Source organism: Triticum urartu, chromosome 6 (assembly GCF_003073215.2).
Source record: "Triticum urartu cultivar G1812 chromosome 6, Tu2.1, whole genome shotgun sequence".
NCBI classification, from domain to species: domain Eukaryota; kingdom Viridiplantae; phylum Streptophyta; class Magnoliopsida; order Poales; family Poaceae; genus Triticum; species Triticum urartu.
In genome coordinates this window covers 125411068-125427866 of record NC_053027.1, presented here as the reverse complement: position 1 = coordinate 125427866, position 16799 = coordinate 125411068, and positions in this window count along the sequence as shown.

The window sequence follows — 16799 nt, the reverse complement described above, 5'->3', positions numbered from 1 at the left end:
GATGAGATCCTGGACGTCACGAGGAGTTCCGGAATGGTCCGTAGGTGAAGATTTATATATAGGAAGTCAAGTTTCGGCCATCGGGAAGGTTTTGGGGGTAATCAGTATTGTACCGGGACCACCGGAAGGGTCCCGGGGGTCCACCGGGTGGGGCCACCTATCCCGGAGGGCCCCATGGGCTGAAGTGGGAGGGGGAACCAGCCCCTGGTGGGCTGGTGCGCCCCCCATGGGCCTCCCCCTGCGCCTAGGGTTGGAAACCCTAGGGGTGGGGGCGCCCCACTTGGCTTGGGGGGCAAGCCCCCACTTGGCCGCGGCCCCCCGCTTGAAGATCCCATCTCCTAGGACCGGCGCCCCCTAGGGTCCCTATATATAGTGGGGGGAGGGAGGGTAGCCGTACCAAGTCTCTGGCGCCTCCCTCTCCCCACGTAACACCTCTCTCTCTCTCTCGTTGGAGCTTGGCGAAGCCCTGCCGAGATCACCGCTGCTTCCACCACCACGCCATCGTGCTGCTGGATCTCCATCAACCTCTCCTTCCCCTTGCTGGATCAAGGAGGAGACGTCTTCCCAACCGTACGTGTGTTGAACGCGGAGGTGCCGTCCGTTCGGCGCTAGGTCATCGGTGATTTGGATCACGACGAATACGACTCCATCAACCCTGTTCTCTTGAACGCTTCCGCTCGTGATCTACAAGGGTATGTAGATGCACTCCCCTCTCCCTCGTTGCTATATGACTCCATAGATTGATCTTGGTGATGCGTAGAAAATTTTAAAATTCTGCTACGTTCCCCAACAGTGGCATCATGAGCTAGGTCTATGCGTAGTTTCTATGCACGAGTAGAACACAAGTTGTTGTGGGCGTTGATTTTGTCAATTTACTTGCCGTTACTAGTCTTATATTTATTCGGCGGCATCGTGGGATGAAGCGGCCCGGACCAACCTTACACGTATGCTTACGTGAGACTGGTTCCACCGACTGACATGCACTAGTTGCATAAGGTGGCTAGCGGGTGTCTGTCTCTCCCACTTTTGTCGGATCGGATTCGATGAAAAGGGTCCTTATGTGGGGTTGGTATATCACGTTGTGGTTTTGGCGTAGGTAAGAAACTTTCTTGCTAGAAACCTATAGCAGCCACGTAAAAACTTGCAACAACAATTAGAGGACGTCTAACTTGTTTTTGCAGCATGTGCCATGTGATGTGATATGGCCAAAAGGATGTGATGACTGATATATGTGATGTATGAGATTGATCATGTTCTTGTAATAGGAATCACGACTTGCATGTCGATGAGTATGACAACCGGCAGGAGCCATATGAGTTGTCTTAATTTATTTATGACCTGCGTGTCAACATAAACGTCATGTAATTACTTTACTTTATTGCTAAACCGTTAGCCATAGTAGTAGAAGTAATAGATGACGAGATAACTTCATGAAGACACGATGATGGAGATCATGGTGTCATGCCGGTGACGATGATGATCATGGCGCCCCGAAGATGGAGATCAAAAGGAGCAAATGATATTGGCCATATCATGTCACTATTTGATTGCATGTGATGTTTATCATGTTTTACATCTTATTTGCTTAGAATGACGGTAGCTTAAATAAGATGATCCCTCACATAATTTCAAGAAAGTGTTCCCCCTAACTATGCACCGTTGTGAAGGTTCGTTGTTTCGAACCACCACGTGATGATCGGGTGTGATGGATTCTAATGTTCGAATACAACGGGTGTAATCCAGATTTACACACGCAATACACTTAGGTTGACTTGACGAGCCTAGCATGTACAGACATGGCCTCGGAACACGGAAGACCGATAGGTCGAACATGAGTCGTATAGAAGATACGTTCAACATGAAGATGTTCACCGATGATGACTAGTCTGTCTCACATGATGATCGGACACGGCCTAGTTGAATCAGATCATGTATCACTTAGATGACTAGAGGGATGTCTATCTGAGTGGGAGTTCATTAAATAATTTGATTATATGAACTTAATTATCATGAACTTAGTCTAAAATCTTTACAATATGTCTTGTAGATCAAATGGCCCACGCTAATGTTGCCCTCAACTTCAACACGTTCCTAGAGAAAACCAAGCTGAAAGACGATGGCAGCAACTACACGGACTGGGTCCGTAACCTGAGGATTATCCTCATAGATGCCAGGAAAGCATATGTCCTTGATGCACTGCTAGGTGAAGCACCTGTTTTCCCCGCAGAACAAGACATTATGAACGCTTGGCAGACATGTAGTGATGATTACTCCCTGGTTCAGTGCGGCATGCTTTACAGCTTAGAACCGGGGCTCCAAAAGCGTTTTGAGCAACACGGAGCATATGAGATGTTCCTAGAGCTGAAAATGGTTTTCCAAGCTCACGCCTGGGTCGAGAGATATGAAGTCTCCGACAAGTTCTACAGTTGTAAGATGGAGGAGAATAGTTCTATCAGCGAGCACATACTCAAAATGTCTGGGCTGCATAACCGCTTGTCTCAGCTAGGAGTTAATCTCCCGGATGATGTGGTCGTTGACAGAATCCTTCAGTCGCTCCCACCTAGCTACAAGAGCTTTGTGACGAACTTCAATATGCAGGGAATGGAAAAGACCATTCCCGAGGTATATTCAATGCTGAAATCAGCGGAGGTGGAAATCAAAAAGGAACATCAAGTGTTGATGGTGAATAAAACCACTAAGTTCAAGAAAGGCAAGGGTAAAAAGAACTTCAAGAAGGACGGCAAGGGAGTTGCGGCGCCCGGTAAGCAAGCTGCCGGGAAGAAGTCAAAGAATGGACCCAAGCCTGAGACTGAGTGCTTTTATTGCAAGGGAAACGGTCACTGGAAGCGGAATTGCCCCAAGTACTTAGCGGAAAAGAAGGCCGACAATACCAAAGGTATATGTGATATACATGTTATTGATGTGTAACTTACCAGTGCTCGTAGTAGCTCCTGGGTATTTGATACAGGTGCAGTTGCTCATATTTGTAACTCAAAACAGGAACTGCGGAATAAACGGAGACTGGCGAAGGACGAGGTGACGATGCGCATCGGGAATGTTTCCAAGGTCGATGTGATCGCCGTCGGCACACTACCTCTGCATTTACCTACGGGATTAGTTTTAAACCTCAATAATTGTTATTTAGTACCAGCTTTGAGCATGAACATTGTATCTGGATCTCGTTTAATGCGAGATGGCTACTCATTTAAATCTGAGAATAATGGTTGTTCTATTTATATGAGAGACATGTTTTATGGTCATGCCCCGCTGGTCAATGGTTTATTCTTATTTAATCTCGAACGAGATGTTACACACATTCATAGTGTGAATGCCAAAAGATGTAAGGTTGATAATGATAGTCCCACATACTTGTGGCACTGCCGCCTTGGTCACATTGGTGTCAAACGCATGAAGAAACTCCATGCAGATGGACTTTTGGAGTCTCTTGATTATGAATCATTTGACACGTGCGAACCATGCCTCATGGGTAAAATGACCAAGACTCCGTTCTCCGGAACAATGGAGCGAGCAACCAACTTATTGGAAATCATACATACTGATGTGTGCGGTCCAATGAGCGTTGAGGCTCGCGGTGGCTATCGTTATGTCCTCACCCTCACTGATGACTTAAGTAGATATGGGTATGTCTACTTAATGAAACACAAGGTCTGAGACCTTTGAAAAGTTCAAGGAATTTCAGAGTGAGGTTGAGAATCAACGTGACAGGAAAATCAAGTTCTTACGATCAGATCGTGGGGGAGAATATTTGAGTCACGAATTTGGCACGCACTTAAGGAAATGTGGAATAGTTTCACAACTCACGCCGCCTGGAACACCACAGCGTAATGGTGTGTCCGAACGTCGTAATCGCACCCTATTGGATATGGTAGCGATCTATGATGTCTCTTACCGATCTACGCTATCATTTTGGGGTTATGCTATAGAGACTGCCGCATTCACTTTAAATAGGGCTCCGTCGAAATCCGTTGAGACGACACCGTATGAATTGTGGTTTGGCAAGAAACCTAAGCTGTCGTTTCTGAAAGTTTGGGGATGCGATGCTTATGTCAAGAAACTTCAACCTGAAAAGCTCGAACCCAATCGGAAAAATGCGTCTTCATAGGATACCCTAAAGAAACTATTGGGTATACCTTCTATCTTAGATCCGAAGGCAAGACCTTTGTTGCCAAGAATGGATCCTTTCTAGAGAAAGAGTTTCTCTCGAAAGAAGTAAGTGGGAGGAAAGTAGAACTTGATGAAGTATTGCCTCTTGAACCGGAGAGTGGCGCAGCTCAAGAAATTGTTCCTGAGGTGTCTGCACCGACTAGGGAGGAAGTTAATGATGATGATCATGAAACTTCAGATCAAGTTGCTACTGAACTTCGAAGGTCCACAAGGACGCGTTCCGCACCAGAGTGGTACGGCAACCCTGTTCTAGAAATCATGTTGTTGGACAATGGTGAACCTTTGAACTATGAAGAAGCGATGGCGGGCCCAGATTCCGACAAATGGCTGGAAGCCATGAAATCCGAGATAGGATCCATGTATGAAAACGAAGTATGGACTTTGACTGACTTGCCCGTTGATCGGCGAGCCATAGAAAATAAATGGATCTTTAAGAAGAAGACAGACGCAGATGGTAATGTGACCATCTATAAAGCTCGGCTTGTCGCTAAGGGTTATCGACAAGTTCAAGGGGTTGACTACGATGAGACTTTCTCACCCGTAGCGAAGCTGAAGTCCGTCCGAATCATGTTAGCAATTGCCGCATTCTATGATTATGAGATATGACAAATGGACGTCAAAACGGCATTCCTTAATGGTTTCCTTAAGGAAGAATTGTATATGATGCAGCCGAAAGGTTTTTTCGATCCTAAGAATGCTGACAAGGTGTGAAAGCTCCAACGCTCAATCTATGGGCTGGTGCAAGCATCTCGGAGTTGGAACATTTGTTTTGATGAGATGATCAAAGCGTTTGGGTTTACGCAGTGTCGAAGTAAATAGCCATGGGTAGCCTAGCCGGCTTCCCCTGGCCCTTCTGAAAAAATTACGAGCCCGTCCGGCTCTCAAGAATCCAAGACATGGGGCCGCCTTCCCCTTGCTGGCTGTCCCCCAGGCTAGCTTTCGGAAGGCGGCCCGACTTTAGCCCTCATGAAGAAAGCCATGGGATGGCCGACTTCGAGAAGCCGGCCGCGAGAAGGCCGACTCCAAGAAGCCGGCTCCCATAAAGCGGTCGAGACCGTACCCTCAAAGTTTGCATCCACCTAGCGGCGATGTGACGGGGCGTGGCTACAGTGAGGCCTGCCACCCCCGAATCCCGGAGCACGCCTGGCACAGTGCGCCGTACGGAGTGGGCATGACCTGTCTGGCGCGGCACTGTTGCCATGTTGACCCTGATGTCACCCACGACGGGCCGCCAGCGCGGCCCACGGGCGGTGGGCCCCATCGGGCAGAGAGACACCCGAAGGCGGCCACGCCTCCCCCTGTCGGCCCAAGACAGAGCCGGCTCCCCGCAGCCGGCTTGCCGCCTCCCTCGAAGGAGACGCCCCATTAAGGAGACAAGACGCGGTGAGGCTACAGTGATCGCCCGCCGGGCGGCGGTACTGTAGCCACGCCTACCTCGACGAAGCCCACGTCACCAAGATAGAGCAACAGTGACCAGCCACCGACCAGGCCCTGGACAGTGGGGCCTGCCTGTCGACCAAGGGGCCGGCAGCCGGCGGGACCCACCAGTCGGCGGGCCCCAGCAGCCGGCGCGGAAGCCAGCAAGCGCAGTCATAGACGGCTGGGCCCCACGCCCAGTCGGATTACCAATGTACCCCTGGGGGGTAGGCTTATATAAACCCCCCGGGGAACCCATGCAAAGGGTTGGACCCTCAGCTAGTTTTAGACACCACACAAGGAGAAGAAGCAAGCTAGTCGTGCCCTTCTTCCTCCTCCCACCGAACAGCTCAAGGAGCATTGTGTAGCTACTTGTCCATCTTGTGATCATGCGGAGACCCCACAGAGCAGCAGTAGGGGTGTTATCTCCACGGAGAGCCCCGAAGCTGGGTAAGATTCGCCGGCGTGCATGTCTTCGCCTCATCCCGTTTCCAGGCACCGGCGACGTCTTACTGGCTCCCACAATGACAAGCCACCCGTTGGCATATGTCGCACCTACCACCCGACATTTGGCGCCCACCATGGGGCCAGGTGCACCGTCGTCCGAAGACCTGTTCTGGACGGGAACCCTCTTCCTCCCCAGCGAGCGTAGCCAGCCCGGCACGCCCGATGGCGCTTGCCATGACGCGCTGCAAGGCGTCACCAGCATCTGCGCGGCGAGCAGCCTCGCCGATCTCCTCGACGAAACCCTCATCTCCGACGAGCTCGCCTCCGATGCGGGCACCGACCACCTCGCCAACCTCCTCGGCCAGCTCCATGTCTCCAGCGAGCCCGCTGTGGATCTGGAGTCGGTTGGCTCCACCGACCCGATGCCTGTCGACTCCGACACGGCCTCCTTCAACACCTTCCCCACCAGCGTCGCGATCTACAACGACCCGCTTCCTCGGACCGACGGCCGCGATACTGTCACCACCGAAGTGATGGTCATCGGCCACGGCGGCCCGGCCGGCGAGAGCGCCCATGACGCCCCGCACGCGGTGGCCCACGACTTGTCCACCCCCCTCCCGGCTGATGCCGACGACGAAGCACTGGAGGCCCGCCGCCTCGCCCTCCTCGCAGAGGGCCGGAGGCTGGCTTCCGTGAGACGCCTCACTGAGGCCTACCAGCGCGAAGCTGACCGCGCCGCCTTCGGCACGCCGGCCCCGGGTGGGCCAACCCGTCGCCCAAGACGCCGGCAGGGGATTCCAGCCGACGCCCACACCCGAACGACCACAAGCGCAAGGGCCCTGCGCCGCCTCCCGCCAGTCGGCAGGTAGCCACGGTCGAAGACGCGCCGCCTGAAGGGCGACCCGCTCCCAAGAAGCCCAAGGGCGGCCGGCCGGTTTGGCAGCCGGCTTTCTCCTACGAGCAAACTCTCGACGCCCCATGCAAATTCCATAGCGGCGCAAAGCCGTCCAACCACACAAGCCGGAAGTGCCATTGGCTCACCCGAATCTCTAAAGGCGAGGGGCTCGCGCCGCCTCCGCTTGCCGGCCCGCCGCCTCCGCCTCCACCGCCTCCAGCCGCTCGGCCCGCAGTCGGAGCCATGCACGACGAATTCCCCGAAGAGCAAGCAACCTATATCGTGTTTACAAGCCAGCTCAAAGACCGGTGCGGCAAACGCCGAGAGCACCAGGAAGTCAGCGTGGTTGCTGCCAATCCCGCCGGACACATGCATTGGTCAGAAAAACCCATCAGCTGGAGCCGGGCCGACCATCCAGAGGTGATGCCGTCTCCTGGCTCTTATGCGTTGGTCCTGGAAGCCACCCTTGCAACGGACAGACACGCCGCCCGCTTCTCCCGCGTGCTGATAGATGGCGGGAGCAGCATCAACATCCTGTATCGTGACACCCTGGAGAAGCTAAATGTCAAGACGAAGCAGCTCATGCCTACTCGGACAATGTTCCATGGCATCGTACCCGGCCTGTCCTGCGCCCCCATTGGCAAGATCAAGATTGATGTACTCTTTGGGGACAAGGAGCATTTCCGCCGGGAAGCAATATGGTTTGAAGTGGTGGACCTGGAGAGCCCTTACCATGCATTGCTTGGCCGACCTGCCTTGGCCAAATTCATGGCAGTTCCCCACTATGCATACCTCAAGATGAAGATACCAAGCACCAAAGGCGTCATCACCGTAGCCGGCGATTACAAGAAGTCCTCTGAGTGCGCGGCAGCCAGCAGCCGGCTGGCCGAGTCCCTTGTGATTGCCGAAGAAAAGAAGATGTTGGATCGGGTCGTGGCCATGGCCAGCAAGCAGCCGAACCAGTCCCCCGATCCCAAGGAGTATGATGCCCAAGGATCTTTCCAGCCGGCCAAAGAAACCAAGAAGATACCCCTTGATCCCGAGCACCCCGAGAGGTTTGCCGTCATCGGGGCAAGCCTGAACAGCAAATAGGAAGGCGAGCTCGCCGATTTCCTCCGTGAGAATCGGGACATCTTTGCATGGTCCCCCAAGGACATGCCGGGTGTTCCGAAGGAATTCGCCGAGCACAAACTAAACGTCCGAAAAGACGTGAAACCAGTCAAGCAGACCCTCCGCCGACTATCAGAGGAAAAGAGAAGGATTGTAGGGGAGGAGATAGCCCGGCTTCTGGCAGCCGGCTTCATTATGGAAGTTTTCTTTCCAGAGTGGCTTGCCAACCCGGTCCTCGTGTTAAAGAAGAACAACAAGTGGCGCATGTGTATAGACTACACAAGCCTCAACAAGGCCTGCCCTAAAGATCCCTTTGCCCTGCCGAGGATTGACCAAGTGATAGACTCCACGGCCGGATGCAAGCTGTTGAGTTTCTTGGATGCTTACTCAGGATATCACCAGATAAAGCTAGATCCGGACGACCGCCTGAAGACCGCCTTCATCACGCCAGTTGGAGCCTTCTGCTACCTGACTATGACATTCGGCTTGAGAAATGCCGGTGCCACTTTTCAGTGTTGCATGCAGAAGTGCCTCCTCAAGCAGCTCAGTAGAAACGCTCACGTCTACGTGGACGACGTTGTGGTGAAGACAGAGAAGCGCGGCACCTTGCTGGAAGACCTCAAAGAAATGTTTGAGAACCTACGCCGGTTCCAAATCAAGCTCAACCCCGAGAAATACGTGTTCGGAGTACCAGTCGGCCAGCTCCTAGGCTTCCTGGTCTCTGAACGCGGCATCGAATGCAACCCGGTGAAAATCAAGGCCATCGAGAGAATGGCGATCCCCACCAAGCTTCGAGACATCCAAAAGTTCACCGGATGCTTGGCCTCCTTGAACCGCTTCATCATCCGGCTCGGAGAGAAAGCTCTCCCCCTCTACCGCCTCATGAAGAAGAGCAATCACTTCGAGTGGAACGACCAGGCCGACCAAGCTTTTCACGAGCTGAAGAAGATGCTGGCCACGCCGCCTGTCCTAGCGGCACCGATTGAGAAAGAGCCCATGCTCCTTTACATCGCCGCAACCAGCCGGGTGGTCAGCACCGTCATCGTAGTCCAACGCCCAGAAGAAGGCCGAGCCCAGCCGGTCCAGAGGCCGGTGTATTATTTGAGCGAGGTACTGTCCGCTTCAAAGCAGAACTACCTGCACTACCAGAAGATGTGTTACGGCGTGTACTTCACCGCCAAGAAGCTGAAGCCCTACTTTCAAGAGCATCCCATCACGGTCGTATGCACCGCCCCACTGGCCGAGATCATAGGCAGCCGGGACGCATCCGGCCGGGTGGCGAAATGGGCCATCGAGCTGGCCCCTTACACAATCTTCTACCAGCCCTGCAGCGCCATCAAGTCCCAAGCACTGGCCGACTTCCTCGTTGACTGGGCCGAGACCCAGTACCTACCGCCGGCTCCCGACTCCACCCATTGGTGCATGCACTTTGACGGGTCCAAGATGCGCACCGGCTTGGGAGCTGGCGTCGTCCTTACCTCTCCCAAAGGCAACAAGCTCTGATACACGCTGCAAATTCACTTTGCCGCCTCCAACAACGTGGCCGAGTACGAGGCGCTCATACACAGGCTCCGGCTTGCCAAGGAACTCGGCATCCGCCAGATCCTATGTTATGGCGACTCAGACTTGGTGGTTCAGCAATCATCCGGCGACTGGGACGCCAAGGACGCAAATATGGCAAGCTACCGCTTCCTGGTCCAACAACTCAGCGGATACTTTGAAGGATGCGAGTTCCTCCACGTATCGCGAGCCGACAACGAGCTAGCCGATGCCCTGGCTCGAATAGGCTCCACTCGGCAAGCAATACCAACCGGCGTTGCCCTACAACGCCTTCTCAAGCCGTCCATCAAGCCGTCTCCAGAGTCCGATTCCATCTTCGTGCCGCCTGACCCCGACGCGGCCGGGCCTGGCTCAAAGAACCAAGCAGGCGACCCCGGGACTTGAGTAGTCGGCCCGGGGACTTCGACAACCGGCTCGGGGACTGCCACACCCGGCTCGGGGACTGCAGTAGCCGGCCCGGGGACTGCACCAGCACAACAGCCGGTGGCCGACTCCAGCATTTCACCGCCCAGCCCGCCCACCCTGGTGGCAGTAGCCACATTGGCAGTGGGAGAAGTCGCGGCTCCGTCATGGGCTCAGTCCATCCTCAACTTCCTAGTAAACGAAGATCTGCCGGCTGACGAAACAGAGGCAAGACAAGTCCAACGTCGAGCCGGAGCATACACAATCGTCAACAGAGAACTCGTCAAGCGCAGTGTCACCGGAGTCCTCCAACGGTGCGTCGAGCAAGAGAAGGGCATTGCAATCCTCAGAGACATTCACCAAGGAGAATGCGGCCACCATGCGGCTTCAAGATCACTCGTCGCCAAAGCTTTCCACCATGGTTTCTTTTGGCCGACCGCTTTGGATGACGCCAAAGAATTAGTTAAATATTGCAAAGGGTGCCAACTCTTCAGCTCCAAGCAACACATGCCGGCTTCGGCACTCAAGACCATTCCCCTCACCTGGCCCTTCGCCGTTTGGGGACTGGACATGGTGGGCCCATTCAAGACGGCGCGCGGCGGCATGACGCATCTGCTTGTCGCCGTGGACAAATTCACCAAATGGATTGAAGCAAAGCCGATCAAGAAGCTGAATGGGCCGACTGCCGTCACATTTATCGCAGATATAACAACTCGGTAGGGTGTGACACACAGCATCATCACCGATAATGGCACGAATTTTGCCAAAGGAGCCTTGGCACGTTTCTGCGCAGCCCAAGGTATCCTGCTGGACTTAGCGTCCGTCGCCCACCCGCAGTCAAACGGCCAGGTCGAGCGAGCCAACGGCCTCATCCTCTCCGGCATCAAGCCCTGAGTAGTCGTACCACTGGAGCGTTCAGCCGGCTGTTGGCTCGATGAGCTGTCAGCTGTTCTCTGGAGTCTGCGCACTACACCAAACAAGTCAACTGGCTTCACCCCTTTCTTCCTCGTGTATGGTGCCGAGGCGGTCATCCCAACTGACATCGAGTTCGACTCGCCTCAAGTAACCATGTACACGGAGGCGGAGGCCAAGGAAGCACGAGAAGACGGTGTCGACCTGCTGGAAGAAGGCCGGTTGCTAGCCCTCAGCCGGTCTGCCATCTACCAGCAGGGTTTGCGCCGCTACCACAGCCGGAAGGTCAGGCCAAGATCTTTCCAAGAGGGCGATCTTGTGCTCCGGCTGATCCAGCGAACAGCTGGCCAGCACAAGCTCTCGGCCCCTTGGGAGGGCCCCTTCGTCATCAGCAGAGCCCTAGGCAACGACTCCTACTACCTGATCGACGCGCAGAAGCCGAAGGCACGAAAGAGAGACGACTCCGGCAAGGACTCGGAACGACCATGGAACGCCAACCTCCTTCGAAGATTTTACAGTTGAAATGCAGTATGTATCACGCTAACTTTTGTACTAAGTACGAGACAATAGGCCCCCCGAGGAGGGCTCGGGGACTGCCATCTTTTATCTATGAATGAAAAGTATCATGCTTATGACCTTGTCATTTCATTTACTTGTTCCGTCCGGCATCGGGTTCGACTAGTCGGCCCGGGGACTGGCCGACTGGAGTTATATTAGAAGTCCTACCCGCGGTCAGACAAGTAGTGTGCCAACACCCAGGCTTAGCTCTTGCCAAAGTCGCAGTTCGAAGAACCGGCTGTCCGGCTGGCAAGAGTCAAAAGCAGGAAAGGATGCCCACACGAAAAATGGCTAGGGACCATCAGACTAATATAACGAAAGCCGGTTTGCTGCCTACCACCGACCGACTACTAGAGTAGCTGGCCGGCCGGTTTCCATTCACTTCACTTCAATCCAAGAAAGCTCGAGTACTTGCCTCCCCAAAGAGGGAAGGCAGCAAAGGAAAAAGCCTAAGGATAAAAAGCATACGCGAATGGAAACCAAACATGCACATGATAATATTTACATAAAAGACCTCCGAGAGGCCAGCATTCAACATAGTTTGGATACACCCCTAGTGGGTGGAACTGCGAAAGCTTAATAAAGATTGTTCAAAAGATAACAAGCAGGAAAAATAAGGATGGCAGGTCAAGCTGGCGGAGCGACCGACGAGCCGGGCTGGTCGGCGGAGACGGTTGTGCCGGCTGAAGGAGCGGCCGGCTGGCGAACCTCGGCTTGAACACCGCCTCCCGCAGAGGGCGCACTTCCACGCGCCTCGTTGCTGGAGGCACGGTCGGCCTGAGGCCGGCCGGTTGTCCCACCAGCCGGCTCGACGTCTTCACCGTCCTCTTCGTCATCCTCGCTGGAGGCGATCTCCTCTGCCGAGTCCTCGCCCACCGCCGGGTTCAGCCCGAACCACTCCTCCGGCTGGGCAACGCCGTCATCGTTGATTACGGGGGCAAAAACACTGATGTCGGTGCACTCGGCGATCGTCGAAGCACGCTGGGTGATAGCCGGCCACACCTCCTCCAGCTCCGCGTCGGCCTCCAGCCGCCAAGTGCGCAGCTGGTCTAGGTTCAGCCTTGGGTACCAAGCCCGAACAAACTCCAACGCCCGCCCGGCTCCGAGACGGGCCGCCGACGCCGTCCAAGCTTCAAAGCGACCGACTGCGACCTCCAGCCAGTCGGCAGTCCGGCTTGGGGTGCGGGGGATCGTCTCGCCGGGCCAGAGGGCGGCCAACACCTGCGCCCCGGTATGTTGGAGCCGGCGAAGCATCCGGTGAGCCGGCTGCAGCCGCGCTTGGACAGCCAAGAGCTGCTCCTCAAGCGTCCGATTCGCGTCCGGCGCGATGTTGGCCCCCGCCTGACGGCGCGCCTCGCGATGGGCCTCGATGGTTTGGGCGGCGAAGGCGGAGTAGCCGAGAAAGTAGTCTGCACAAGAAAATAGGCAGCAGCACAAGTTAGGCCAAGAACCAGGCGGCAATGGGCAGGAGAAGAGAGAGGAAGGCGGCTTACCGTTGACCAAGTCCTCGATGTGGCCGAAGCCTTCATCCAGCGCTCGCCGGGTCTCAGCCCAGCTCGCCACCTCGATCTCAAACTCTGCCTTCTGGGTGACCTCGCTATCCTGCGCTTTCTGCAGGGCCGCCTTGTGGCTGCCCTCTTGGTCAGCTTGTTGCTTGGCCAGGCGGTCACGCTCCTGGACCAAGGCAGCATACTCAGCATCCTTGGCATGAAGGGCGGCCTGCACTTCGCCGAGCTCCTTCCTCAAGTCGGCGTTGGCCCCTGAAAGCACGAAAGACGAAAAGAAAACCAATAAGGAAAAAGCCGTCAAGGAAGATCCGACCCGACTGCTCAGCAGTCGGCCCGAATCTCGGGGACTACACCCAGTGGGTGGGCCGACGCGCCCCCACAGGAGATAGACAAGATCAGGCACTTACTTCGGCTGTCGGCCAGGTCGTCGGTCCTCCGACCCAACTCCCGAGCCTGGGAGTTGAAGGCGGCAGCACGGGAGTTATGATATTCCTGGAAGTTCAGACAGGAAGCAAAAATAAGGTAGTCGTCAAGAAAGATCCGACCCGACTGCGCAGTAGTCGGCCCGAATCTCGGGGACTACACCCAGTGGGTGCGCTGACGCGCCCCCACGGAAGAAATCAAGAGACCAAAGCGGCCAGGAATGAAAGACTCACCCGGATGGCGGCCCGCGTCGACAGGAACTCCTGGGTGTACTGCTGCAGCAGGGCGGCCTGAGCTTGAAGCCGGCTCCGGACCTCTTGAGCCACCACATTCAGCTCGCCAGTCCCCCCGCTGGGAGTCCACTCGGACGTGGCAGTGCTGGCCGTCTCCAGAGCCTCCGCCGACTGACCGGCGCCCGCAACTCGGCGTGACTCTGGCGGAGCGGCGCCTCCCCCTGCGCGCCGACGCGTCACCGGCTGCACCTCGAGGCCGGCTCTGTCCTCTGGCTCACCCCCGGCCAGCTCCTCTGGCGCCGCTGACGATTGGCCGCCTTGGCCCGCTCCGGTTGGCGCTGCCGGCGGCGCTCTCCTCGCGAAGGCCACGAGGTCCTCCCTCCTCTCCATTAGCGGCGGGTCTTGGACGATTTCCTCCACCAAGGGCAATTGTGTGTCAGGGGCCACGGCTCGGAGGGGAATGGCGAGCAACGGAGGCTGGTTGTGCGAGCCCTCCGCCTCCGTTTCCGCGGTCGCCGCCTCCGCCTGGGCCTTGGCTGCCGCGTCCACCTGCTCCCTCGCCGCCTGGGCGGCCTCTTTCTTTGCCGCCTCGCGCTCCTCCCGCGCCTCATGGGCATTCCGCTCCGTGGCCTCCCTGAGGTCGGCGCGGGGGTCCACGCGGCGGGAGCCCGAAGACCCTCCAGTCGGCCCAACTACGGAGCCGCCCGGACCCCGCTCAAGGGAAAGCGGCGCCCTGTCTAGCGAGCGGGAAAGGGTTAGGAAGAATGTTCGAACAAGGAAGAATGATGAAAAGCATGCGACCAGGCAATCGACGACTTACGCTGAGACCGCCTGAGGCTGCTTCACCGCCTTGCGGAAGCGGGCCGCTTTCACGGCCGCCTCGTCTTGTCTGGTCGCCGCGGTGGAGGCTTTGGACTTCTTCGGCCGACTGCCAAAGAGGCCCGACGCGGCCCGTCGCTTCTGGGTGCCGCCGCCGGCAGCCGGCGCGGTGGACGAGCCCGCGCCCTGATGGCCGGCCGCCGGCTGGCGACGCGGGGTGACTTTGGCTTCGGCATCATCCGGCCAGTCCTCGAAGCTGGCGGTAAGCCTTGTGCCTCTGGGCTCGGCATCGTCCCCCACGACGGCGTCTTCCATGGCGGCCGCCCCCAAATCCGGGTCGTCGGCATTGTCCATCGTGCGGTCGGGGGCGTACTGGCGTTCTATCCCTGCTGCCCCGGTCGTCGGCGGAAGAAGGGGGTTCTGCTAAGAAGAACCGGCCGATCAGAAGCCGGCCATCATAAAGCCGGCTACCAGCAAAAAGAAGAAAGAGAGGAAAGCTTACCACGGGCGGAGGGTTGGCGCGAGAATACGGCACCTTGCCGTATCGCCAGTCCTAGGCGAGCTTGCAATTGGAGATATAATTTACCATGTACGACACCTCCGCATGAGGCATCTCCCTGGTGCTCAGCCGGCTTGGGTCGAAGCGGCCGCTCATCTGACACATCATGTGGGGCCGACTTTGGAGAGGAGATATACGGCGCTCCACGAAGGCGGCCACCAAGTCGGCCCCGCTCAGGCCTTCCGACTGGATCATCACCCGAAGCCGGGAGACGGCAGCGTTCCCGGCCTGAGACAGTGACCGGGACCGGAAACTCCATGAAGGCTGCCTCCCAGCCGGCGGGCCGGCTATGTAAGCCGGCAGGTTGACGTGGTCTCCTTGCTGGGCGACGTTCTTCACATAGAAGTACAACTTCTGCCAGATCTTCACCGACTGGATCAGGGGGATGGGCGGGAACGGGTTGTTCTCGCCCGCCCTCCTCATGGCGATCAAGGCCCTGCAGGGGGCGGGCACGCCTGTGACGACGGTGCCGAGTTTGCTCTGGAAGAATTCCCCCCAGAGCTCCAGCGTAGGGAGCAGCCCCAAGAAACCTTCACAGAGAGAGACGAAGGCCGACAGCAGCATCACCGCGTTGGGCGTGAGGTGATGCGGCTAAAGATTGTATAACTCGAGGAAGGAGCGCAGGAATCCGCTCGCCGGAAGGCCGAAGCCGCGCAGGAAGTGCGAGCGGAAGACGACCCGCTCGCCCTCCTCCGGTGCCGGCGAGATCTCCGTCTCCGGCGCCAGGCGGACCCGCACGAGGTTGGCGTCGGGCAGGCGCCGAGTCTGGCGGAGGAACTCAACATGGTCCTCATGGACGTTGGAGCCATCCCACGAGCTCGACAGTGCCATGGGAGCAAGACGATGTGGCGGCGCGGCGGCGCTGAGATGGGAGGCTGCGGCGGCAACGAGAGGAAGAAAGGAGGACGAGAAGGGGCAGAGCGAGAGAGAGCGTGCGAACCTCTGTCGCTCCCCCTCATCCCCCTACTTATAGGCTTGCGTGGCGGAGCCGAGGAGGCGCGGCGTGGGGAAACGTGGGGATCGATCATGCCCACTCGCCCACGTCTTGCGATTACTGTGCCTTGATGGCGGAATAAAACCGCCGCGGGAAGGCGAGCGGTCCATGTGGGCCACGGAAGATCCGCGCTCGGACCGAGGCCTGCGAATGGCGGGCCTGGGCCTGCGGCGATGTCCCGTGGCGCGCGTGCGTTGGCAGGATTTCCTTGCCACGTGGCCCGCGTTCCCGCCTATGAGAACCGGAGCTCTCTGAAGTCGGCGCGCACAAGCAAAGCCGACCCCGCAGGATAGGAAGCTGACCAAGCTTCTCGTCCCCTTATCAGCCTCGAAGCTCGCTCAGCTTCGGGGACTACTGTCGGAGTAAATAGCCATGGGTAGCCTAGCCGGCTTCCCCTGGCCCTTCTGAAAAAATTACGAGCCCGTCCGGCTCTCAAGAATCCAAGACATGGGGCCGCCTTGCCCTTGCTGGCTATCCCCCAGGCCGGCTTTCGGAAGGCGGCCTGACTTTAGCCCTCATGAAGAAAGCCATGGGATGGCCGACTTCGAGAAGCCAGCCGCGAGAAGGCCGACTCCAAGAAGCCGGCTCCCATAAAGCGGTCGAGACCGTACCCTCAAAGTTTGCATCCACCTAGCGGCGATGTGACGGGGCGTGGCTACAGTGAAGCCTGCCACCCCTGAATCCCGGAGCACACCTGGCACAGTGCGCCGTACGGAGTGGGCATGACCCGTCCGGCGCGGCACTGTTGCCATGTTGACCCTGATGTCACCCACGACGG